Genomic DNA, 24729 nt, shown 5'->3' with positions numbered 1-24729 from the left:
AATGCAGAAATCCTCAACAAAACACTAGCAAACTAAATTCTGTGGCATATTAAGAGGATCGTATACAGTGACCAAGTGCAATTTATTCTGGGAATGCAAGGGTGGTTCAACATATGAAAATCAGTCATTTTAATACCCCATGTTAACAGAATGAAGGATGAAAGAACACATGGTATTCTCAGTGCAGAAAAAAACTTTTGACAAAATTCAATACCCTTTGATAAACACAATCAACAAATTATTAATGAATGAAAATTACTTCCACACAATAAAAGCCATATGAAAAACCCAGTGCTAACATCACACTAAGTGATGAGAGACTTGAAAACCTCTCCTCTAAGATCAGGAACAAGACAAGCCTGCCTACTTTCACCACTTCTGTTCAACAAAGTACCAGAAGTTCTAGCTACAGCAGTAGGTAAGAAAAAGAAAAGGCATCCAAATTGGAAAAGAAGTAGTAAAATTACCTCTGTTCTGTTCATAGATGACATAATTACAATGTAAAAAGCCCAAAGATTCCACAAAAATCCTGTTGGAGCTAATTAATGAATTCAGCAAGGTAGCAAGATAAAAAGTGAACATGCAAATATCATTTGCATTTTTATACATTAACAGTGAACAATCTGAAAAGGAAATTATGAAAACAATTCTATTTACAGTAGCATTAAAAACAATACTTAGAATTAACCAAGAAAGTAAAAGACTTGTGAATGAAAATTACACATAATGCTGAAAGAAATTAAAGGAGACATAAATAAATGAAAACATGTTCATGGATTGGAAAATTTAATATTTTAAAATATCAATTCAGGGTTCCTGGGTGGCTCAGTCGGTTAAGCATCTGCCTTTGGCTCAGGTCATGATCCGGAGGTCCTGGAATGGAGTCCCACGGTGAGCTCCCTGCTCAGGAAGGAGTCTGCTTCTCTTTCTTCCTTTGCCCTTCCCCCCCATGCTTTTTTTTTCTCTTTCTCTTTCTCTCTCTCTCTCTCAAACCAATACAATCTTTAAAAAATGAAGATGTTAATATTATCCACAGTGATCTACAATTTTAGTACAATCCCTTTCAAAACCTTAATGATTTTTTCCATTAATAATAAAAGACAGGGAACACCTAGCTGGCTCAGTTAGTAGAGCATGGGACTCAGTCTTGGGGTTATGAGTTCAAGCCCACCTCATGTTAGGCAGGGACTTAAATAATAATAATAATAAATACTCCTTGTGAAATTCACATGAGATCTCAAGGGACCCAAAATAGCTAAAATAATCTTAAAAAAAGAACAAAGTACAATACTCAGACGTCCTGATTTCAAAACTTGCAATAGGGATGCCTAGGTGGCTCAGTGGTTGAGCGTCTGCCTTTAGCTCAGGGCCTGATCCCAGGGTCCTGAGATCAAGTCCCATATCGGGCTCCCCACAGGGAGCCTGCTTCTCCATCTGCCTATGTCTCTGCCTCTCTCTCTGTGTATCTCATAAATAAATAATTAAAAATCTTATAAAAAGAAAAAAACTTGCTACAAAGTTCTAGTAATCAAAATTGTGTAGTACTTGCATAAAGACAGACTTATCAATCACTGGAATACAGTAGAAAACTCAGAGGTGAGTCCTTGTGCTATGTTCAAATGATTTTTGACAGGGGTACCAGTAACACTTATTGGGGAAAGAACAGTCTTTTCAATGAATGGTGCTGGAAAAACTGGAAACCCACATGTAAAAGAATGAGGTTGGAGCCTGTTCCCTCTGCCTGTGTCTCTGCCTCTCTCTCTCTCTCTCTCTCTCTCTCTCTCATGAATAAATAAATAAAAATCTTTTTTAAAAAAAACTGATAAAACTGCAAGGAGAATAGATGAGTCCATTATCATAGTTGGAAACTTCAATACTCCCTCTCAAAAATGGACAGATCCAGCTGGCATAAAATCAGTAAGGACACAGTTGAACTTAACACTGTCAGCTGGATATTATTGACATCAAAGACTACCTTATCCAACACCAGCAGAATTCACATTCTTCTCAAGCTCTCCTGGAACATTAACCAAGATAGACTGCATTCTGGACCATAAAGCCACCATTGCAAACTTAATAGAAATCATACAGTGTCTGCTCTCAGAGCACAATGAAATTAAACTAGAAGTCAATAACAGAAAAATTGTTAAGAAATCCCAAAATAGGGATGCCTGGGTGGCTCAGTGGTTGAGTGCCTTTAGCTCAGGTCATGATCCCAGGGTCCTGGGATTGAGTTCCACAGCAGGAGCCTACTTCTCCCTCTGCCTGTCTGTGTGTGTGTGTGTGTGTGTGTGTGTGTGTCTGTGTGTGTGTGTCTCTCTGAATAAATAAAATCTTAAAGAAATTCCAAAATATTTGGAGATTAAACAACACATTTCTAAACAACACATGAGTCAAAGAAGAAATTTCAAGAGAAATGTTTTTTAAATTTTGAACTAAATGAAAACACAACTTACCAAAATTTGTGAGATGCAGCAGCAAAAGCAGTGCTTATAGGGAAATTCATAGCATTGAATGCATATATTAGAAAAGAAAAAAGATCTAAAATCAGTAGTCTAAGTTTCTACCTTAAGAAACTAGAAAAAGGGCAGCCCTGGTGGATCAGCGGTTTAATGCCACCTACAGCTCAGGGCGTGATCCTGGAGACCCGGATGGAGTCTGCATGGAGCCTTTCTCCCTCTGCCTGTGTCTCTGCCTCTCTCTCTCTCCCTCTCTTCTCTCTGTGTATTCTCATGAATAAATAAATAAATAAATAAATCTTTTTAAAAAACAAACAAAAAAAGAAACTAGAAAAACTAAGTCCAGAGTAATCAGAAGAGAAGAATTACAGCAGACATTAATGAAATCAAAATAGGAAATCGATAGATAAAATCAACAAAACTAAAAACTGTCTCTTTGAAAAAGATCAGTAAAATTGATAATCCTTTAATCAGGCCATCTAAGAAAAAGAGAGTGGACACCAGTTACTAATGCCAGAAATGGAAGCAAGGATCAACAGATCCCATGGAAATTGAATGGATAATAAAGGAATTCTACAATCTGTTTCCACAGGTTTGATAACCTAGATGAGATGAACCAATTCCTTGAAAGACACAATCTGCCAAAACTCACACGTAAAGAAATGGGTGATCTGCATCAGCTTACATCTATTAAAGAAATTGAATCAGTAATTAATAACTTTTCCAAATAAAAAGCACCAGGCCCAGATGGCTCACTGGTGAATTCTACCAAACATTCAAGGAAAAAATTTACCAGTTCTCCACAATTCCTTTCAGAGAATAGAAGCAGAGGGAATAGGGCAGCCCTGATGGCTCAGCGGTTTGGCGCCACCTTCGGTCCAGGGCGTGATCCTGGAGACTCGGGATCTAGTCTCATGTCGGGCTCCCCCCAAGGAGCCTGCTTCTCCCTCTGCCTCTCAATCTGTCTCAAGAATAAATAAATAAAATCCTTAAAAAAAAAAAAAAAGAATGTGGAGCAGCAGAAATTCTTAAACATTGCTATTGGGAATGCAAAATGGTACAGCTACTTTGGAAGACACCTTGGTGGTTTCTTATAAAATTAAACATACTCTTACCTGTGATTCAGCAGTCATGCTCTGAGGCGTTTACCCAAAGGAATTTAAAATGCACATCAACACAAAAACCTGCATGTGACTATTTGTGGCAGCTTTGTTTGGTAAGTGCCACAACTTGCAAACAACCAACATGTCCTTCAGTAGGTGAACTTATTCATAAACTCTAGTCCAGGGGATCCCTGGGTGGCTCAGCGGTTTGGCGCCTGCCTTTGGCCTAGGGCGCGATCCTGGAGTCCCGGGATCTAGTCCCGCATGGGGCTTCCAGCATGGAGCCTGCTTCTCCCTCTGCCTGTGTCTCTGCCTCTCTCTCTCTCTCTCTCTCTCTCATAAATAAATAAAAAAATAAATCTTTAAAAATAAATAAATAAACAAACAAACAAACTCTAGTCCATCCAGATGGTGGAATGTTATGCAGCTCTAAAAAGAAATGAGCAGGGACACATGGGTGGCTCAGCGGTTGGGCGCCTACCTTCGGCTCGGGTCATGATCCCGGTGTCCGGGATCGAGTCCCACATCAGGCTCCCTACGAGGGGCCTGCTTCTCCCTCTGCCTGTGTCTCTGCCTCTCTCTCTCTCTCTCAGTCTGTGTCTCTCATGAATAAGTGGATAAATCTTTTAAAAAAGAAAAAGAAATGAGCTACCCAGCCTTCCAGGAGAGAGGGAGGAAGGAAAGGGGGAGAAAATACTCAGTGTCCAAGGAGAGCATGGCATTCCCCATGCCCACAGCTGGTGCAAAATATTTAAAAATAATAATAAAAGAAATAAAAAGAAATGAGCAATGAAGCCATGAAAAGACATGGAGGAACCTTAAATGCATACTACTAAGTGAAAAAAGCCAATCTGAAAAGGTTCCCAACTGTAGGATTCCATGTATATGACATTCTGGAGAAGGCAAAACTAGGAGACAGAGATCAGTGGTTGTAGCTGGCACAGGGCAGGAGATGATGAATACACAGGCCTGAGGGTTTTTTAAAACACTAGGAACATCTTATTATACCTGTGTCCAAACCCATATGATGTACACACTAGCAGTGAACCCCAAGGTAAACTATGGACTTCAGGTGATGATGATGTATCAGTGCAGGTTCATTTTTGGTTTAAAAAAAAAGGTCTGGTCAATGAGTGCTGTTTATCAGGGAGGTTGTGGGGGCGGGCAGGAGGTTTATGAGAAATCTCTGTACTTTATTCTCAATTTCAGTCTATTAAAAATAATTATATTTTTATGTATTAGCAATGAATAAAAGTAGCTTAAAGTAGCATTAAAAATACAACGTACTTTGCATTAAATTTAATAAAAGATGTACAAAATCTTGGAATATTCTGAAAAATTACAAAAACATATATCTGAGACCTAAATAAATGGATGTATAGGTAAATAATAATTAGAAGATCTAAACATGTAGGCTGATATACCATGTATAGGAGTCTGAAGACTCAATATATCAATATATCTACCTATAGGTTCAACAAAATTCCGTGGGCTTTTTGTAGAAATTAACAATTTGATTCTGACATTTATATGGAAATGCAAGGAACCTAGAGTAGCCACGACAACTCTGAAAAAGAATAACAAAGAATATCACACTACTTGATTCCAAGACTTACTGTAAATCTACAGCGTAGGATTAGCATCATGATAGGCAAATAGATCCATGGAATGAGATAGAGAATCCAAAATTTTAATTTTGTTTAATTTTTACCATAACATGTATAAAATCAAATCAAGGTCCAAAAATTAAAATCTGCATTTGAAAGACACTTTTAAGAGAATGAAAATTAATTATTTGCAGTTAGATATCTGATAAAGGATTCGTATCTAGAATATATAAAGAACTCCTTAAAACTCCATAATAAGAAAACAAATTACCCAGAATTCTTTTAATGGACCAAAGATTTGAATGGTGATTAAAATGGTAAATTTAAACATGTGAGAAGATTGAGTCAGTATCTCGTCCGTGCACAAATGCAAGTGGAAACCACATGAGGTTCCCCTGCACCCTCTTAGAAGAGCTGACCACACAAGTGGTGATATGGAGGGATTGGCGCTCTCAGAGGCTGCTAGCAGGAGTGTAAAATGGAGCTACTGCCTTGGAAAAGTGTGTAAAAAAAAAAGTGTGTATATCAAAAGTTAAACATAGGGGACCATGGGTGGCTTGGTCTGTTAAACATCTGCCTTTGGCTCAGGTTATGATCTCAGGGTCCTGGGATCTAGTCCCGCGTCTGGCTCCCTGCTTAGCAAGGTATGCTGCTTCTCCCTCTGCTGTGCGCACGCTCCCTCTCTCTCTCTCACTCTCACTGTATCAAATAAATAAATAAAATCTTTTTAAAAAAAGTTAAGGAGCACCTAGGTGGCTCAATGGTTGAGCATTTGCCTTTGGGGTCCAGGGATCAAGTCCCACATCGGGCTCCCCACATGGAGCCTGCTTCTCCCTCTGCCTGTGTCTCTGCCTCTCTGTGTGTCTCTCATGAATAAATACATAAAATCTTTTTTAAAAAAATAAAGATAATGCTCTTTGTTCATCGGGTCAGGTTTTAAGTGGATTCTTTTCCTGTGCCTTCGAAAGTAACTCATTGAGCAGAGCCTTCTTTGAACATCACTGTCTTTGTTTACATAGTCAGCTCAGCAAGGCCTGGGATCTCTCTGCTTTGATGGGAGGGGAAGGAAAGGACCGCCTTTCTTACAGAGCTCCCAAGACGAGGCAGTCTTCCTTTGGTCTCTGCTGTCAGGCCAGAAGTTGCTACCTTCCCTTCACTGCAGGGTCAGAGTCATCTGAGGGCTCTCCTCTGTGGGTCCCCGAAGGTGGCTACATTGTACTGTGACTCACATAAAATATTTAAGTGTAATTGTTTGAAGACCAGGATTTACTTAGTACTTTCCGAGTTTGCATCTGTCATATGAAACATGCCAATGAGCGGAGTTTGCCAGATGTGTCTACCAAGCAAGCTGCCTTAACGCTTCTTCTCCTGGACCGATGTAACATCGTGATAACTGCCACAGGACTTGTGTCCTTCCAGTGGGAAGTGTGGTGCGGAAGTTGAAACTATTGGCACCCATTAGAAAAATTTAATTATCTGGACTTTTTTTTTTTCTCCTTTTATGGAAAAGAAAGACAAACTATGTCTTCCAAACATGGAAGGCAGAAATATTTTATTAGGAGAGATGACAGGATAAGGGAGGGACAGAAACAGTAGATTTAAAGCAGTATCCCTACCTTGTGCAGTTGAGTTTATCCATTGTCCATACATAATAAGTTTGGTTATTGTTTTGCAACTCTAGACACATGGGATGTTGTTTTTTCTTTGGAAAGCTGAATGAAACACTGTGCATGTTGAGGTTCCTGAACTCTGTATGCATTAGGCTCTTTTCTTTGATTGTAATAATTTCATTCGCTAATTGTATTCTTCCTGTGATTGCTGTACCAGGAAGTCATCAGAGCCTAATGCTCACAAGATCCATGTTCATACGATCTTAAAACACTGCCAGAATGCAACAGAACAGCTTGGCATTTAAGCAGGGAACAACCAAGGAACAAATGGGTGCTGTAATTCTGATCTGTAATGATCCTGCACGGGGAAACAAAGTCAGAGGCACACTTCCTATTAGCTTTCAGAAACCGTGAGGTCTTAAACTAACAAGAGATGCCAATTCCAGGGGAGCCACATTGCCCTATCACTAGCCTTGCTGCTGATGTCACCCCTGAACTCTCTGACCTGCTAGAGTTCTAGTGGCTACTGAGCCACCATGTATCTACATGTAAAATCGGTGTGAGCATGTAATTTGATAACACGAATCAGGGCATGTTGTTAGTGGGGGGAAAAAAACTCTGCTGATAATTTCACCAGGACCATAAGCTTGAAATAGGGTGCCCGAAGCAAACTGAGGCATATGGTTATCCTCTTTATAAATGGCAGTGAACTTGAGTAAAGTCATGCATTTTAGATGTATGCATGGCTATCTGTGCATCCTAACAATGTTGAGCACAGAGTCTATTTTCCTCATAATGCTAAGCCCATCTATAGTTGGAACTGAATCTTACCTTTACATGTTACTGTCATCTATTTTTATCATTATTATAAAGTTTTTGCTTTTTATAAGTACAAAAAAGTGCCTAATCCTCCCTCCTCCAGTGGTCAGGAAAGAGCCTAGACTTTTTTTTTTTTTTTTAAGATTTTATTTATTTATTCATCAGAGATCCAGAGAGAGAGAGAGGCAGAGACACAGGCAGAGGGAGAAGCAGCCTCCATGCAGGGAGCCCGACAGAGGACTCGATCCCAGGACTCCAGGGCCACACCCTGGGCTGAGGGTGGCACTAAACTGCTGAACCACCCGGGCTGCCCCGAAAGAGGCTAGACTTAAAAAGTAATGAAAGACCACTTTTCACCTATCAAATGGCAGGGGGAAGAGGATTAGATTGCTAATATCCGGCCCTGTGGTGAGGCCATGGGAAAATAGATCCTTCAGCCTTTGTTCTTTGGGATATAATTGGTAGAACCTTTTGGCGAGGCAATTTGCCAGAGTGATTACAAATGTAAATGTGGACAATCTTTGGGCCAGCAGTTCTGTTTGTAGGAACATAGCTTACGGACGTGCATGTCCCAGGAGTGGCATGTATGTATGAGGACAGTTACTATGGCATCGATGATGGTAGCAGAAATTGTAACTGTAGAAATGCCCACCAGTAATCCTACATAAGTACATCGCATGCGTCACCCTTCAGGATCCTGGATGGTGGTTAGAAGGAATGAAGATTCACATAACTCTAAGACATGGTAAAATCTAAGTTGAAAAATGATATGCAGCATGTGATCCCATTTATATAAGGCCAAACAAATACTAAAACTAGTAATTTCGGGATCCCTGGGTGGTGCAGCGGTTTAGCGCCTGCCTTTGGCCCAGGGCGCAATCCTGGAGACCCGGGATCGAATCCCACATCGGGCTCCCTGCATGGAGCCTGCTTCTCCCTCTGCCTGTGTCTCTGCCTCTCTCTCTCTCTCTTTCTCTCTCTCTCTCTGTGACTATCATGAATAAATAAAAATTTAAAAAAAATAAAATAAAATAAAACTAGTAATTTCTACAGCTACGCCTGTGCATGGAATTTAGAGACAGGTCTGGAAGAATGAGTACCAAATTGATAGTAGTGGCTAACTGTTGTGGGGGGAGTACGAATGCTTTTATCTCGGTTTTAAAATTTTTTTACCTGTATGTATTCATTGGTTACCTAGCTTTATAAATGAATGATTTTTTTTTATGTCTATAGTTGCATTAAAACAATTTTGGAAGAGAAATGGTCACTATTAGCATTTGGCTTCATTCTAATCTTTTTTTCCCTGTGCCTTCTGTCCTTGATTTTTTAAGGGCAGATCTCAGAGGACTCTTGGATATTTCCATTCTGAGCAGTCCTCAACATAGCTAGTGTTTAACTGAGTTTCCTACACCAGAGAAAGAGTGGGGAAGCGTTGGTGTGGTAGGGCAGGACCTAGATCGGAAGGTTCCTCACCTTCATTAGGTTAAACTCGGTGATGGTGAAGCTGAAAGATACAGATTCAAATCAGCAGTTCCTCAACCCTTACACTTCTGTGAATTTTGTGTATGGATTTTGGTGATGGAAACTTGCTTATTTGGCAGCAAAACTCAATCTGACCTGACCAGCACTTGCTTGTTAGCAAAGCCTAACCTCACTTACCTTTGGGCATTTATAGTCTACCTCCCCACTGATTGTAAATACTCCTGTGTGTGTGTGTGTGTGACATATACATGTATATTACTACACAAGTATTAGCATAGGTTATAAGGTACTACCCTAGGTCCCAACTAGGGACATTTTGTAATGTATAGCATATGAACCATATTACTTCCCCAAATCTTAAAATTTCTGAATTCCAAAATATACCTACCTAGTCTAGAAGGTTTCAAGGTAAGGGATTGCAATACACATGAATCAGTAAAACGTGAAATTTGAAACAACCCGGCCAAAAGTTAATTTTAATTCCTAAAAAACGAGGAGATATTTGCTCTCATATGAGGGGCTTATGTAAAAGATATTTGTGTCATCACTGTTCACAATAGCAAAACACTGGAAATATGCCAAATGGCTATTGATAAGGTCAAACAAATTTTTATTACATCTATTCAGTTGAATGCTATATTTTAAAAAATATGGGCCCTTAAACCACATACAAAAATTAGCTCCAAATGGATTACAGACCTAACCCTAAGATTAGGACTATAAAACTCTTAGAAGAAAATTAGGGGGAAACCTTATGACACTGGCAGTGATTTCTTGAATAGTATACCTGCACTTGCAGCCAAAACAAGAATAGACCAAGAGAGCGACCTCAAACTTTAAAAACTTTGTGCATTGGAGGACACAATCAACAGAACGAAAAGGCAGCCTATGGAGTGGGAGAGTCACATATACATATCTCATGAGGAGTTAATATCCAGAATATATTTTTTAAAAACTCAACAACAAAAAATAGGGACACCTGGGTGGCTCAGCAGTTGCATGTCTGCCTTCAGCTCAGGGCGTGATTCCAGATCCAGGGATCGAGTCCTACATCAGACTCCCTGTGAGAAGCCTGCTTCTCCCCTCTGTCTCTGTGTTTCTCATGAATAAATAAAATCTTTTTTAAAAAAATGGACAAAAAAAAAAAAGGACAAAGGATTTGAATAGATCTTTCTCCAAAGATGATATACAAAAATGGCCAACACTGTACAAAAGGTGCTCAACATCAGCAATCAACAAAGAAATAATAAATCAAAACTATACTGAGATATCACCTCACACCCATCAAAATGGCTACTGTCAAAAAACTGGGAAATACCGACAACACCAGTGTTGGGGAGGATGTGGAGAAATTAGAACCCTTGTATGCAGTTGGTGAGATTGTAAAACAGTATGACTGCTATTTAAAAAGAGCATCAAAAAAAAAGCATCAAGGTTCATCAAAAAATTTAAAGTAGAACTACCACATGATCCAGCAATCCCACTTAACATACAAAAGAACAGGTGCGGGACGCTTGGGTGGCCCACCTTTGGCCCAGGGCGTGATCCCGGGATCCGGGGATTGAGTCCCTGCATGGAACCTGCTTCTCCCTCTGCCTGTGTCTCTGCCTCTCTCTCTCTTTCTCTCTCTCTCTCTCTCTCTCTCTGTCTCTCATGAATAAATAAATAAAATCTAAAAAACAAAAAAAAAAGAACAGATGCTTGCACCCTCATGTTGGTAGCAACATGATTCATAGCAGCCAAGAAGGGGAAGGAACCCAAGTGTCCATCACAAATGGATGGATAAATAAAATGTGCTCTATCCATACAGTAGAATATGATTCAGCCTTAAAAAAGAAGGAAGTCCTGCCACATGCTACAGCATGGATGAACCTTAACAATATCTTGTTAAGTGAAATAAATCAGCTAGACACACAAAAAATAAATACTGTATGATTACACTAACATGAGGTATCTAAGGTAGATTCATAAAACCAGAAAGTGCAGAGTGGTCCCTAGAGGCCTGGGGAGTTGCAAGGGATGGAGATGTTGTTTAATAGTTAAAAGAATTTCAGGTTTTTCAAGATGAAGGAATTCTAGAGATCTGTTTTATGCCTATGTGAATATACTTAACACTCCTGAACTGTACATTTAAAAATGATTTAGATGGTATATTTTATGTGTCTTCACCACAATTCTAAGAAAAGTAGATGTCTGTGTGATAATGGGCAACATACTACAAGATATGCTGCTAGTGATAAACACCAGATGCAGATCTCCCTGCTTGTTAGTGGTGAATATATGAGTCACAAAATCCAGAAGTGAGTTCTGGAGTTTAAAGAGTCCCCACTATTCCCTGCCCATTCATTCATGGGACAAAATCTGCTTGCTTTGACTTTTGCCATCAGCCTGGCAAGATTAATGTTACTTTCCCCTCAATTTCAACAAAAATGATTATAAATCTCAAGGGCGAAAATTTTAGGAAAACTTAATAGGGATTCCAGGGGTTGTGCTTCTTTTCCCTTTATAAAGGATCCCCATTTTCTTCAGTACAGATTGTTACTTTGTCACCATACAAAATGCAGTAAGTAGACCTACCTCAACAGTCCTGCACTCAGCCTCAACAGAAGCATTTTAAATAATTAAGGCTTCCTTAAATCTCTGGGGCCTCCATTCACTAAACGGATTGGGCAGAGCAAGTCCAGCTGTAATTAATCTCTGCATTCCGGTCAGGATTCATTGGCACGTGCTGTGAGAAATGAGAGGTACTTCAGATGCTGCCTAGTACCCAGCTGGGGTGAAAACTGCTGGGGAGGGGTGGTATTCAGCTCCCCTCAGGCTTGCAGACAAGCCAAGAAATGCAGACACATTCATTTGTAGCTACAGCTCAGAGGACAGACCTTGGCTTTGATTAAATTAGCTGATAGGTTCTGGGTTAGAAATGTTTTTGGTTTCTTTCCCTCAACTAAGAGTATTAGAACCAAAGTCCTACAGAATTTGTGAATCTTTTTTTAAAGTTATGATTTTAGCAAAATATTTGAATGAGAGAAAATTCTTCAGCATTAAGTCAAGTAAAAGCATGATTCTGGATCCCTAAACTGTGGTAGAGAAAATAACTAATTGATATGTAGAAACAAAGTAAAACCTGATACCCAGATGCAGCAGAGAGAAGCCTGAAGTCTAAAAGTCCAGCTCCACCATGGTTTGGAGAATTCAGATAATTGAACAAATTAACTTGATACAGAATCTCAACTGTAATCTGGTCAGCAAAACCCCAGGAACATAAGATGCACATCTCAGAGAATAATAAACTGGTGAAGAGTCCAGGGCAACAGCCTTGGGAGACTTCCAGAAAAGGCACAGCAACCTTTGCAAGGGAGCTTTGGACTCCTTTTCCTGCAGTGTCTTTATATCAGACGATCTGTTTCACCTGTGAGTCCCTGAGGCAGCCCTTCTGCAGACAGGGCACCATCCCATCCTTTATCTCTATGAAAGAATTTCTTAAAACAAACTTTGAGTAGGCATTTACTTGGCTGGCTTTTTCAAGTATTGTTAACCATCTTCCTCCAATAGCATTGTTGCTTTTGTTCTCACAAAGACAAAAAGTCTCTGGTTATAATTTTTTAGCCTTTTTTTTTCCTTTTTTTTTTTTTTTTTTTTTTTTTTTTTTTTTTGAGATCATGTCGAACTTCTAGAAGTCGCAAGAGGCATTCTGAGAACCGCTGTGTGCCTCACTGGGTTGCGGACAGCTCCCTTCCTCCCTCCTCGCCCCCTCTCTCCCCCCCACCTTCTGTTTCAGTCTTTATCTTAGAATTTTTTTCTGAATGCTTTTTTTTTAATCCTTGCTATGTCTCTACCTGACATAGTTCCAATCAGGTACCAAAATTTTTTTAGTTAAATTATTAAGGTAATGATTTTGCCTTCCTTTTTTCATAAAGACACATTGTTGGTTTTTTTTTTTTTAATATTATATTTATTTATTCATGAGAGACACAGAGAGAGAGGCAGAGACACAGGCAGAGAGAGAAGCAGGCTTCATGCAGGGAGCCCGATGCGGGACTCAATCCCAGGACTCCAGGGTCACGCCCTGGGCCGAAGGCAGGCACTAAACTGCTGAGCCACCCAGGGATCCCCCATAAACATACATTGTAAAGAAGGTTCCCCCTCCCCCCTGATATTTAAAAGAGAGTAGACTTCTTAGCCTCACATGGAAAAGGAGTTTGGCAGTCGATAAATGTGAGGAGAATATGTAAAATGCAGCCTGACAGGCTTCTTGGGCCACATGTGTCAGTGCCTGTCCTGTGAAAGGAGGTGGAGGACCTGTGGTTGCTTCTACCCAGACCCCCAATGTGAGGCTGTCAGAGAAGATACACCCTGGGAGTGACTCCACAGACTGGCAGCTAGACCAAGCGAAAGCACTGGCTCCTGCCTTTCTTTTTTAGGGGCTTCTAAGAGGCCAAAGCTCTGTATCAGTGTAGGGAGACTTGGCAAAGTGTAGCAGAGCCCCTGTCACCTGCTGTCTCTGCACCCCACATACGGGGCCAGGCGTGGCTCTTTGAGGGGACCATGCAGGAGGCTGGCGCTCCTTGCACAGTTATCAACTTGAGGTCCTTTTCATTGATATTCAGGGTCTGTGTAACTTCCTGCTGCTGTTCTGTTAAATACCAGTGACTTAATAAAGATGAAAACAGCCCCATAACCGACTTTATAATTGGAGCTTTACCTGCCACAAAAATCCTGAGCCTCTGAAATAGTTCTCCAGCCCGAACTACTTAGAAGTTATTAAATGGAGATGATTAATTCTCAGTGTGAGCAAAACAGGAGCATTCTTGAGTAAATAACTTGGTTTTATGGAAACTTTTTTTTCTCTTTCAGCAGCTTTTTCTAAGTGTACCATTTGTTGACTCTGAGCGAATTGAACCGTCCTCATAAACGGCTCAATAAACGTAGGCCCCTCATGCCCATGTACACATAACCCCAGGCAGCCCCTCATCCCTTCTCTGCTCTGTTGGTTTTCCAGATGGTTTATGTGAATGGAGTCATGCAGTATTTGGCCTTTAGTGTCTGCCTGCCTTCCTTCCGCATGATGTGTCTGAGGTTGGTGCCTGCTGCAGCATGGGTCAGTGCTTTATTCCTTTTCATCCCTGACTAGTATTCCATTGTGTGGATAAGCCACGTTTGATCTATTCAGCTGTGTGCGATAGACATGTGAACTGCTGTCCATTCTCTGGCTAGGGACACAGCTTGATTTAAAGGTGCCTCCCAAGAGAGCTGAAGCTTTGCTCTTTGGGAGGTGATTTTTACAGTACGAATTCCAGATCTCTGAAGAAGGGTGAGTTTGATCCTTTTTGTGAAAGAAAGGAGTGAATTAGACTTCCTAGGTAAACTCAGTGGAGCATGGGGGTCAGGACCAGACCTTACCCCGTCATTAGTGCTCATTTCAGCTTCAGCCGAGCTGGTCACCAGGAACCATGTTTCTGGCTGGGCTGAGGGGCAGGGGGAGGCACCGTTAATAAATCTAGTGCTTTGTCTTCTCAATGAATGTTCTGTTCTTTTTTTTTTTTTTTTTTTTTTTTTTTTTTAAAGATTTTATTTATTATTTATTCATGATAGAGAGAGAGAGAGAGAGAGAGAGACGGGCAGAAGGAGAAGCAGGCTCCATGCAGGGAGCCCAACGTGGGACTCGATCCCGGGACTCCAGGATTGCACCCTGGGCTGAAGGCAGGCACCAAACCGCTGAGCCACCCAGGGATCCCCTGAATGTTCTGTTCTTAAAAGGAATTTCGTCTACCAGTTTCAGTGCAGAATATGATAAAATATGTGTCTTCTCTGAGCATTAAGAAGCAAGATTTTGTGAAATAACCCTACAATTCACTCCTTTATTGACTGAGTTTAAAAACATTTTTCGGAAATATCAAGCAAAATTCTCCGTTTGAGGTGGAAAACATGTTGCTTTGAGAAGCAATTTATTGACACCTTTCAAATGTCCCCTTTGTCCAGAAGGTTGCCGCTGCTCAGGCTGTGGGTGGCTTACCTTTCCTTTGGCTCTGTTCCTGGACAAATCCCTGATGTTGTTCTAAGGAGGTACCCCAAAAGCAGCCTGAATTGGGGTTTATGCACATTCGTGGGCGTTCCACGAAGAGCACACTCCTGTAGGTGGCACTTTGCTCCTGAGGTCCAAGTTCTAAGTTGGCTCTGTCTGGCGCTGATTCTTGATGGCAGAAAGGGGACTGGGTGTTTATTTCACATCTCATTTTCTACTGCAGAGAAGGAAAAAAAGACAGGGAATTGATCAGGACTTTTAGCTACTCACTGAGGTCTGATCTCCAAACTACTTAGCAAATCGGTTTCACAAAAGTTATTACATAAACTTTCATCTTTTGCCTTAACCTGAATGTTGCTTTTACAGGTGGTTTTGGACAGGCTCACCTTGGTGACAAAGCAGAACCTAAATAAAGATCATTTGCTCATTTTGTTTTGTAAGGTAATCTTTTTTTAAGGTAGAAGTTCACTAATGTGAATTTTTTTTTTTTTTTAGGCTAATTGAGAGCAGTTAGTGAAGGTTCCATATGTTTAAGTATGGTGGCACAATCCAGTAGTAAACAACACAGTAACCAGTAGGTGCCTACTTCGAGACTCTTCTTTGCGATGCTTATCTGGAAAGTGTAAATCTTTGCATGGTTCTCTCCAGCTATTTTAGACCTTGAGATAGTTCTTTTTTGTTTTCAGCTAGCTTTAGATCATAGGACCATGTAGTCAAAAAAGGAGTCCATGCACACGTATCAGAGCCTCATCCCACTCAACAGAACTACACTGTTGCCGGGGTGAGGGAGTTCAGGGAGCTTTTTCAGACCAAGTATTTACTCAGACAGCTGGCGAGGCCAAAGGAAGAAATCCTTTATAGGCTACCTGTGCTGGAGCTCTGAGCATTCTCTGCCAGATGAAGCACATAAACTGTGCCAAGTGCATGCTGACATCCATACTGCAATAAAGTCATTCTGTCTGGATCTCTCTGAACTCACCTCACATGCTGTGGGGCATCATTTTCTCCTGGGAGTTACCTTTGGCATTTGTACCATTCTGTGCTTCCTTAGGCTTTTGTGGTGGGGGGTGGGGTCTCATGAAATCCTGCAAACGTTGTTAGCAGAGAAGTTTTCAGTGATTCTGGAAGAAGAGAGGACTCCAGAGGCAGTGGTCAGTCTCTTCAGAGTATTTGTGGAGGGGTGGGTGCTGAGTCAGTGGTCCTGTGGTCCAAGAGCACCGGAACCCTTAGCCTACAAGCCCTGGTGGCGAGGGCATAAAGCACAAGGGCTCTTTATGAGGAGCAGAGCCCTGGCTCACCAGCCGCAGCGTCTGGGGCATCCCTGCCTTTGGCTTCCTGCCCCTGGCCCTCTCCTCCCAGCCAGCCACAGCTCTGGTTGCTTCCACGAGCAGAGCTGGCCTTTTGCTCCAGAAAGCCAAGCTGAAGCATTGTGGATGAGTCAGTTTTTGGCAGAGAGAAGGCTGCTTTGAGTACTTCTCTTTTCCTTTTGTTCAGCCCGAGGTGGGGGGGAGGATAAGGCTGGGTAAACATCCCACTGAAGAGCACCCTGACCCCTTGGCTTTGGCTCTCCTCCACCGTCGAGGGGGAAGCAGTTGGCTTCAAAGCTCTGCCCAGTCCAGATGATTTATCTTCTCATTGTCTTGCCTCTCTGAGTTCTGTTTCCCTGACAGGTCATATGACAAATAAGATTACTGTCCTCATTCCGATTTTTTAATTTAATTTTTCGGAAGCACATTTGGACTTAACTCTTATATAGAGAGCTTAGCGTGTGGTTCTTGGTGGTCAGTTACACTGCTTGCACGTTACACCCAGCTCTGCAAGTGGGCTGCTTAAGAGCTTGGCCTTTGGGGCTGAGCAGCTGTTTCGACCTGGGGCCAGTGAACCTCTAAGCTTCGGTTTCTTCAAGTAGGAAAATGGGAATAACTAGACTGTGTCTGGATTAAATGGGATAATGCACATCAAGTGCATGGCACCGTGCCTGACACCGCAGAGCTAAGTGAGTGATGTTGTGACCCAACCACATACCCCACCTGCAGTCTTTCATACATCGAGTATGTGCAGCATCTCCCAGCTGGGCACCTGCTAGACCCTTATAACTCCTCCTAGCAATGAAACCTGTGTCACCCTCCTCAACCCTAGAGTCAGAGCTTTTGGTGTTTTGAGTCAAGGTTTTTGACAATATTTTGTCTCACAGATTTCTCTGCTGTCAGATTTTGTGTTAGGGGACTGACAGGAGAGGTGGCAGTTGTGGAGGAATGAGGATGAAGCTGTGGTGTTCGTGATGTATATGAAAGGGTCACGGGCAGGTTCTGGTCATGGCTCATCTGCTGGGCAGCTGGACAGCCTGAGTTGTTGTTAGGCTCTGATGTTTGTTGGTCTGACCGATGAGACAGCGTGGCTGGGAGCCGAATTCGAAGTAGTGATCTAAAAAGCTGTGTGGCGCTAACCACAACCGAAAGTATCAACACAATCTTTGTAGTTGCCGATCTTTTTTAGTGCAACACGGCCGGCCGATGTCTTTTGTTTCTCAGTAGCCTTTTCTGGCAACTATTCATGAGGTTGTTTTGTTTGCAAATTCAAGCATATATGAAAGAAGGACCAGTAGTTGCCAAATTGTACATCAAGTGAAAATATGTTTGAGTTTAGGATTGAGAGGCTGGTTTTGGAAACATGTACACTGTGAAGTAGGGGTTTTTTTTCTGTCCTTAGAGATTAAACAGATTAGCTAGCAGTGGTTCTGGAGGATGATACAGTCCATTCCAGTGGCTACAGAAGAGCTCTTTCAATCTCCTCTTTCTTGGGGGCCGCCCAGCAGATTCAGGACATGGAGCATGCAGTCCTTGGTCTTGGGGTTGTGAGTTCAAGCCCAATGTTAGACTGTAGAGATTGCTTAAAAATAAAATCTTTAAAAAAATATGTTTCCTGGCTTTTCCTTACTTTTATTTTCCCTCTATAGTTTCTCAAAATCTGTCTGCAAATCAGCCATCCTTAGAACCATGTGTGTGTCAGAGGCCTGGTGTCTAAGAACTGGCAGCTCCCATTGGAGCCCCAGCCCATGTGCCTGTGTCCTGGTCTGGACACAGCTTTGGGTCAGGTTTCTGGTTCTGAGTGGAGGGGACAGGGTGCAGCAGGCTGGGACGTGAACCTCCCGTGAACTCCTGCACAGACCAGGTTTTCTTCCATGAGCCTGAGTAGGAAAGGACTCCCACAGCCAAGGTCCAGGTGGCAGAGGAAACGGGTTGGGGTTTGTGAGGTGCATGTCACATTGTGGCTCCATTTAGATTTTCTTGTTTCAGGCCCAAAACAAGCTGGCCCCAAATGAGTCACAGACTGTGAGGATTGACCAGGCCGCCCTTGTCCCCACTGTGGAGGACAGGAGGCCTTGGAGTGATGAAGAGTCCAGACAGAAGAATGCCACTCCAGCCCCCCAAAACTGTTGTGGGGCGGGGGGGGGGGGGTCCTCTGTCCTCCCAGGGACCCAAGGGCTGTTCTCCATCAGGCTCTCAGTGCTTTCAGTGAAGGAAGCGTCTGGGGCCTTCAGAAAGCTGTGCTGCTGGGGCCGCCCCACCAGCCGAGGATGTCCCTAGAGGGAAGACTGGAAGTGGTGGGAGCTAAACTTAGCTCCCTGGATGAGCTGCTGCAGAAGGAAGGGAAGGGGGATGTGGGGGCGGGGTGCAGAGGCTTAAAGGGACAGCCACAGGCTTTTAGAGGTGATTCTGGTGGGACTCACAGGGTGTGAAATGTACCTGGGTAGACCTGCACAGGTTCTGGGGAGGCATCCTGGGAGCTCAGTGGATCCTGTGTCCTAAGGGGTGGGGGCTGCATCCTGGGGGGGGGCCTGAGTCCTGGGGTTTGGGATGAAGCACACCCCATGACCAGAGATGAGGAGAACCTCAGTGTTGTCTGGACGGCTAGAAGGGCACTTCAGGCTCTGGTGTCTGCTTGCCCCCTGTCTGGGACTTGGATTGGCCTGTGACCAGTGATGAGCCGACTCCATGTTCCAGGACTGGTACAATGTTTGTGAGTCCGTGCCTCAGTTTCTTTCAAAGGCAGGGCTGCCTAGAAGCAAGCCTGGGTAATGGGTTTGGTAAAAGTGATCTCTCCTCCACTTGGAAATCCTGAGTAAATCCTAATGACTACCTCTTTAGTCCTCTGTCAACATTTTACTTCGTCCCCAAGGCACAGGACAGAGGGGATGGCTGGTCAGGAGCATGCACCCTGCCTCACCCAGCACTAGTTTCCTTGCTTGCCCAAGCACCTGTTTCACATATGGCCACCAGAGGCCTTTCTGCTCAACTTCAAGGTCCTCAGTCTGCGATGCCAGATATCTGCCTTTTTTGTGTAGTACTTTTTAAATTATGTTGTTCTCCTGTGTTCATGGTCCTGTGACAAAGCCACTGGTGGCCGCAGCCCAAGCAACCTGGTGGCAGGAGAGGGGGCGGATAGAAAGCAAGCAGCCTCCACCAGGGATCTAGGGAAAGTGCTGGCCAGGGGTCTCCAGTAAGACCAGTGCTTGCCTGAGAGAAGGCTAGAGGGGAGTTGCCAGCTGGGGCGGGGTGGCTGGGGGGTGATTTTGTGATGCCCTCACTGGATTTCTGTCTCTCTTTCTTCTTCTTCTTCTTCTTTTTTTTTTTTTTTTTTAAGATTTTACGTATCTATTCATGAAAGACACAGAGAGAGAGGCAGAGACATAGGCAGAGGGAGAAGCAGGTTCTTTGCAAGGAGGCTGATGTGGGACTCGATCCTGGATCCCGGGATCACGCCCGGAGCTGAAGGTAGACGCTCAACCGCTGAGCCACCCAAGCATCCCTCTCTTCTTTTTTAAAATTGTAAAACATGTATTTCTCATATCCTGCATGAGTATAGAAGAGGATCTGAAAACATATATACAATTTAAATATAACAATTCCCATATCTGTACCTGCTGCTCAGAAGAAGAAACTTGTGGTAATTTACCACCCACCACCGTGCATGCTCTGACTGTTCAGTATGCCACTGCCCCATCATAACTGCTCTTCTGATCTGGGTTCATCATTCCTCTTATTTGTATTTTTACCACCAAAGTATCTCTAAGCAGTACAAGGAACCCTTATAACATGCTTGGTTCTAACCACTTTGTGCCTCAGTTTTATCGTCTGTAAAATGGAACAGAAATTCGTACCACAAGCGTAGTTTTGAGGGTTGAGTTAATAAGTGTAAAGCACTTAGATCAGCACCAGCACTTACAAAGTAAACATCATATGTGTATTTAGCTACTATAACTATTGTGTTTAGCTTTCCCAGTTTTTAAGCATCATGTGAATCAAGAATACTGCCAGTATTTCACTGTGACTTGTTTTTCTCATTCACCATAATATTTTGAGATTCATCGTGTTGATGCATATGCTAATAGTTCCCTCTTGCTCATTCTCATGGGCTCCTCTAGAGGATGCTGCCAGTTAGTTATCTACTGGACTTGGGGTACCCTTTGGGTTTTTCCAGCTTTGGTTTTGATGATCCTGCCACTGGGAGCGTTCTGAGTGCAGTGGTTCTGAGTGTGGTCTGGGGGTCCTGAGACTCTATCAGGGGCCCCTCAAGATCAACACGACTTTCAGAATAATACTGAGATATCATGTGTCTTTTTCACTGTCATTCATTTGAGAGTAGATGGTGGATTTTTCCAGAAGCCACATGACATCATGTGATGATGTCATCACTCTGATGGCTAACAGGATTCATGTTTATCTGTTCCTGTATTTTTAAACTCTGTCGGGTTCTAATTTCTAATACAGTAAATAGTGATAGTTTGGGAGAAGGGTTTCCTTTGTTTAACTTGAATAAGTCCGTAAAAGTACGGGGGCTTTCCATAAAGAACCTGAAGAAACAAGACTCTGACTAATCCCTTTTGTTCTGAGTTAACTAATGACTAATGCAAAGTAAGAGATCTTTCAGACACTCACTAGATCTGAGAGCTTCTGTTTTATGTAAATCAGGCAGCTCCATGAGGAGGAGGAGTCATTCCTTGTTGCCGTTCCAGTGTGGGGGCAAGTTTCTCTAGAAAAGGCCTAGACTTCAAACACAAGTCAGGAATCCACCCGGTTATCTGAGAAAATAATGTCTAAGCTAGCACTAGGAGAGTCTGCTTTGAAAAAAAACTGTCGGGATCCCTGGGTGGCTCAGCGGTTTAGCGCCTGTGTTTGGCCCAGGATCAAGTCCCATGTCCGGCTCCCTGCATGGAGCCTGCTTCTCCCTCTGCCTGTGTCTCTGCCTCTCTCTCTCTCTCTCTCTCATGAATAAATAAAATCTTTAAAAAAAAAAAAAAGCGGTGTCTTCACTCACTGACAAGCATTCAGTACCTAAGTGCCAAGACACTGTTGAAGCTAAGGGCTGGCAGGTGAAGCTAACCCTTCCTTTCTGGGTCATGTGTCTCTCCTGGTCGTGTTGCAGTGTAGCCAGGTGAAGCCACCACACAGTGAGCTGTCCCCCAGTGTGTGCAGGTCAGGAGTCCTGGTGCCTGGGGTTCACTGGGTCCACTCTCAGGGTCTCTCCAGGCTGAGATCAAGGGGTCCGTTTGGCTGTGGCCTCACCTTAATGGCCTTTGCAGATAGCTCCCCTGTCATCGGCAGAGCTCATCTCCTTGCAGTTGTGTGGCAGAGATTTCATCTTCCTACTGGCTGTCAACCAGCCACCACTCTGAGTCCCAGGGGCTACCCTGGGTTCCCTGTCACGGGGCCCCTCCTATCACAGCTTGATGCTTCTTGGGAAAGGTTCATCTGATTAGATCAGGCCCACCTCAGATCTCCTCCCTGGATCTACTCAAAGTAGCCAAGGAGCTACTCAAAGAGTCAAGGAGCTCTGGCCTGGCTCGAGGGAAGGAGACTACACGGACACAGTCCTTGAGGCTCATCTTAAAAGTCTGCCAGCATAGACATCTTTTCCTAACCCAGGAACACAAAGATCGTCATGTGTTTTTTTCAAGTCTGCAGTTTTAGTTTTGGTTTTTACGTTTAGGTCTGTGACACATTTTGAGCTAATTCTCCTCAATGATATGGATAAAGGTCTGTGTTCCTTTTTCCCCCCCATACAGATCACCAGTTTTCCAGCACCATATTTTTGAAAAATGTCCCTTTCCCCCACTTGAGTTCCTGGGACGTCCTATTACCAGTCTCTCATTTTGCTCAGTTGTCTGTAAGCCTTTTCTTTCACCAGTCCCACTCTTACTCCCATTTCATAGGATGTCTCGAAATCAGACATTGTAAAGACGTTTTTCTTTGGTAAAATTAAGTTATTGTAGATCACTTTTTAAAAATGTGTTTTTAAAATGAGCTTGTCATTTTCTGCCCAAAAAAAAAAAAAAAAAGCCTGCTGGGATTTTGCCTGGCATTATACCAAATCTTAGATCAATTTGGGGAGAATTGGCATCTCAACAATATTCAGGCTTCTGGAATCCAGGAACACAGCACATCTCTCCAGTTACTTAGGTCTTAAATTTTTTGTGCCTGTGTTCTACACTTTCTAAAGAAGAGGTTTTTACCCTTTTTTAAAAAATCTGTTTTTAGCTACCACAATAAGGCAGGAAATGTAAGAAAGGAGACCTGGAAGCCTGAAGCACACAAATCCAAAAAGTTCCTATTGGCAAGTGACAGAAAGTGCCAAGGAATTCCCCCCCAAAATGTCAACTAGCTAAGTCAGTTCAGCAAGGTTACAGGAGACAAGCTCCACATATTTAAAAAATGAACTTTATTTCTGTGTACCAGCAATGAGCACATGGAAACAGAAGTTTAAAATAACCAATACCATCAACAAATGCTCAAAAAGGGGAAAATACTTTTATGTAAATTTAGCTAAACACATACATGACTTGTAGGAATAAAAGAGACAGGACATTCCTTAAAGAAGTCAGAAGATCTGAACGGATGGAGAGGACCAATCACACTCCTGGATTAGGGGATTAGAGGAACAGTGTCCATTCTCCCCACATTTATATACAGATTTCTGTTCCTACTAAAACCTCACCCAGACCTTCTATAAATATAAATATTATTATTCCAAAATTTATACGGAGAGGCTTGAGCATAACCAAAACCATTCTGAAAGTGAAGAATAGAGTATGAGGGGCTCCTGGGTGGCTCAGTGGGTGAAATGTCTTGTCTGCCTTCAGCTCAGGTCATGATCCTGGGGTCCTGGGATCGAGCCCCATGTTGGGCTCCTGTTTATCCCTCTCCTCCCCACTCCTACTCTCTCACTATCTCTGTCTTAAATAATTTTTTTTAATTTTTTTTTTAAAAAAAGGACTAACGACAAACAATCAGTGTCTCATGTCGAGACCTTGTGTGCAGCTGCAGCAGTCACCACAGTGGTTTTGGCGGAGAGAGGGGCACATGGGTCAGGGGAACCAACCAAAGGTAGCACCACACAAGTATGCCCAACCAATTTTGGCAGAGTTGCAAAAGCAGTCCAATAAAGGAGGGCTAGCCTCTCAAGTGTGGTGCTGGAGCAGTTGGATATCCATAGACCAAAAGAGAAAGGAAAAGAACCATGACTAAATCTCATGACCTTAGGCACAACATAAACTGGAGCAGAGAAGTTTTCAGAACATCGTAGCAACTCTGGGACCTAAGGCTGGATGAAGTATTCTTAGATATGACCCCAAATACAAAACCCATAAAAGAAAAAAAATCATTTTTGAAAAAAAAAAAAAAGTCAATTTTGATTTCCTCAAAATTAAAACTTTTGCTCTGCAAAAAGACCCCATTACAAGGCTACAGACAGAAGTATTTGCCAACCCCAGATCTAACCAAGGACTCCTCTCTATAATACGTAAAGAATTCCTGAGACTCAAAAGTAATAAACAGTCCAGCTAGAAAATAAGCAAAAGATATGAAGAGATCTCACCCAAGAGGGATGTGCATGTGGCATGTAAGTACGTGGAATGATGCTCAACATCACTAGCCATTGGGGCAGTGCAAATTAGGGGAAATGCAAAACCATGCTGAGATACATATTAGAAGTTAGAAAAGCAAAACTGGGAGCCATACCAAAGGTGGGAAGGATGCAGAGAAATCCGGTCTCTCCCACATTGCTAGCAGGAATGTAAAATGGCACAACCGTCCTGGATTATATAGCCTCTGAGTTTCTTCAAAACCCTGAATATGTACTGAACCATGTGATCAGCCAGCCCACTCCCGTGCACTTACCCAGAGAAATGGAAACTGTGTCCACCCAGAACCCATACACAAATGTTGATGGGAGCTTTATCTGTACTAGCCAAAATACGGCCACAGCCAGGATGTCTCCAGATGGGTGAATGTTGCCAAAGAAGCCACGGTGCATCTCTTTCATTGGAGACTACTCAGCAATAAAAAGGAACAAACTATTGATAACACACAACTGGTTGGACCTCAAGACATTCTGCTGACTGAAAAAAACAACTTTAAAAGGTCACTTAGTGTATGATTCCATTCAGGGTACATTCTGAAATGAAACTATGTGATGGAAAACGCGTCTGTGACTATAGAGTGGCAGGGAGGTTAGCAGCTGCCGGGAATTAGCGATGTCAGGAAAGAGGGTAGGTGACTATAGGGATGTCTGGGGGCAGATCTTTGTGTTCACAAATCACTTCTCCCCCTGTTGTGGAGGGGACACTAA

At 42.6% G+C, this 24729-nt stretch overlaps 1 protein-coding gene across 3 annotated transcripts in view; it reads left to right on the top strand.

The window, feature by feature from the left end:
* The window catches only part of GNA12 (G protein subunit alpha 12), a 107822-nt gene that overhangs the window by 68346 nt on the left and 14747 nt on the right, over nucleotides 1-24729 (top strand). The window lies entirely within an intron of this gene.

Source organism: Canis aureus, chromosome 8 (assembly GCF_053574225.1).
Source record: "Canis aureus isolate CA01 chromosome 8, VMU_Caureus_v.1.0, whole genome shotgun sequence".
In the NCBI taxonomy this organism is placed as follows: domain Eukaryota; kingdom Metazoa; phylum Chordata; class Mammalia; order Carnivora; family Canidae; genus Canis; species Canis aureus.
The sequence above is the reverse complement of the archived record's forward strand: the minus strand, read 5'-3'. Positions and strand labels throughout refer to the sequence as shown.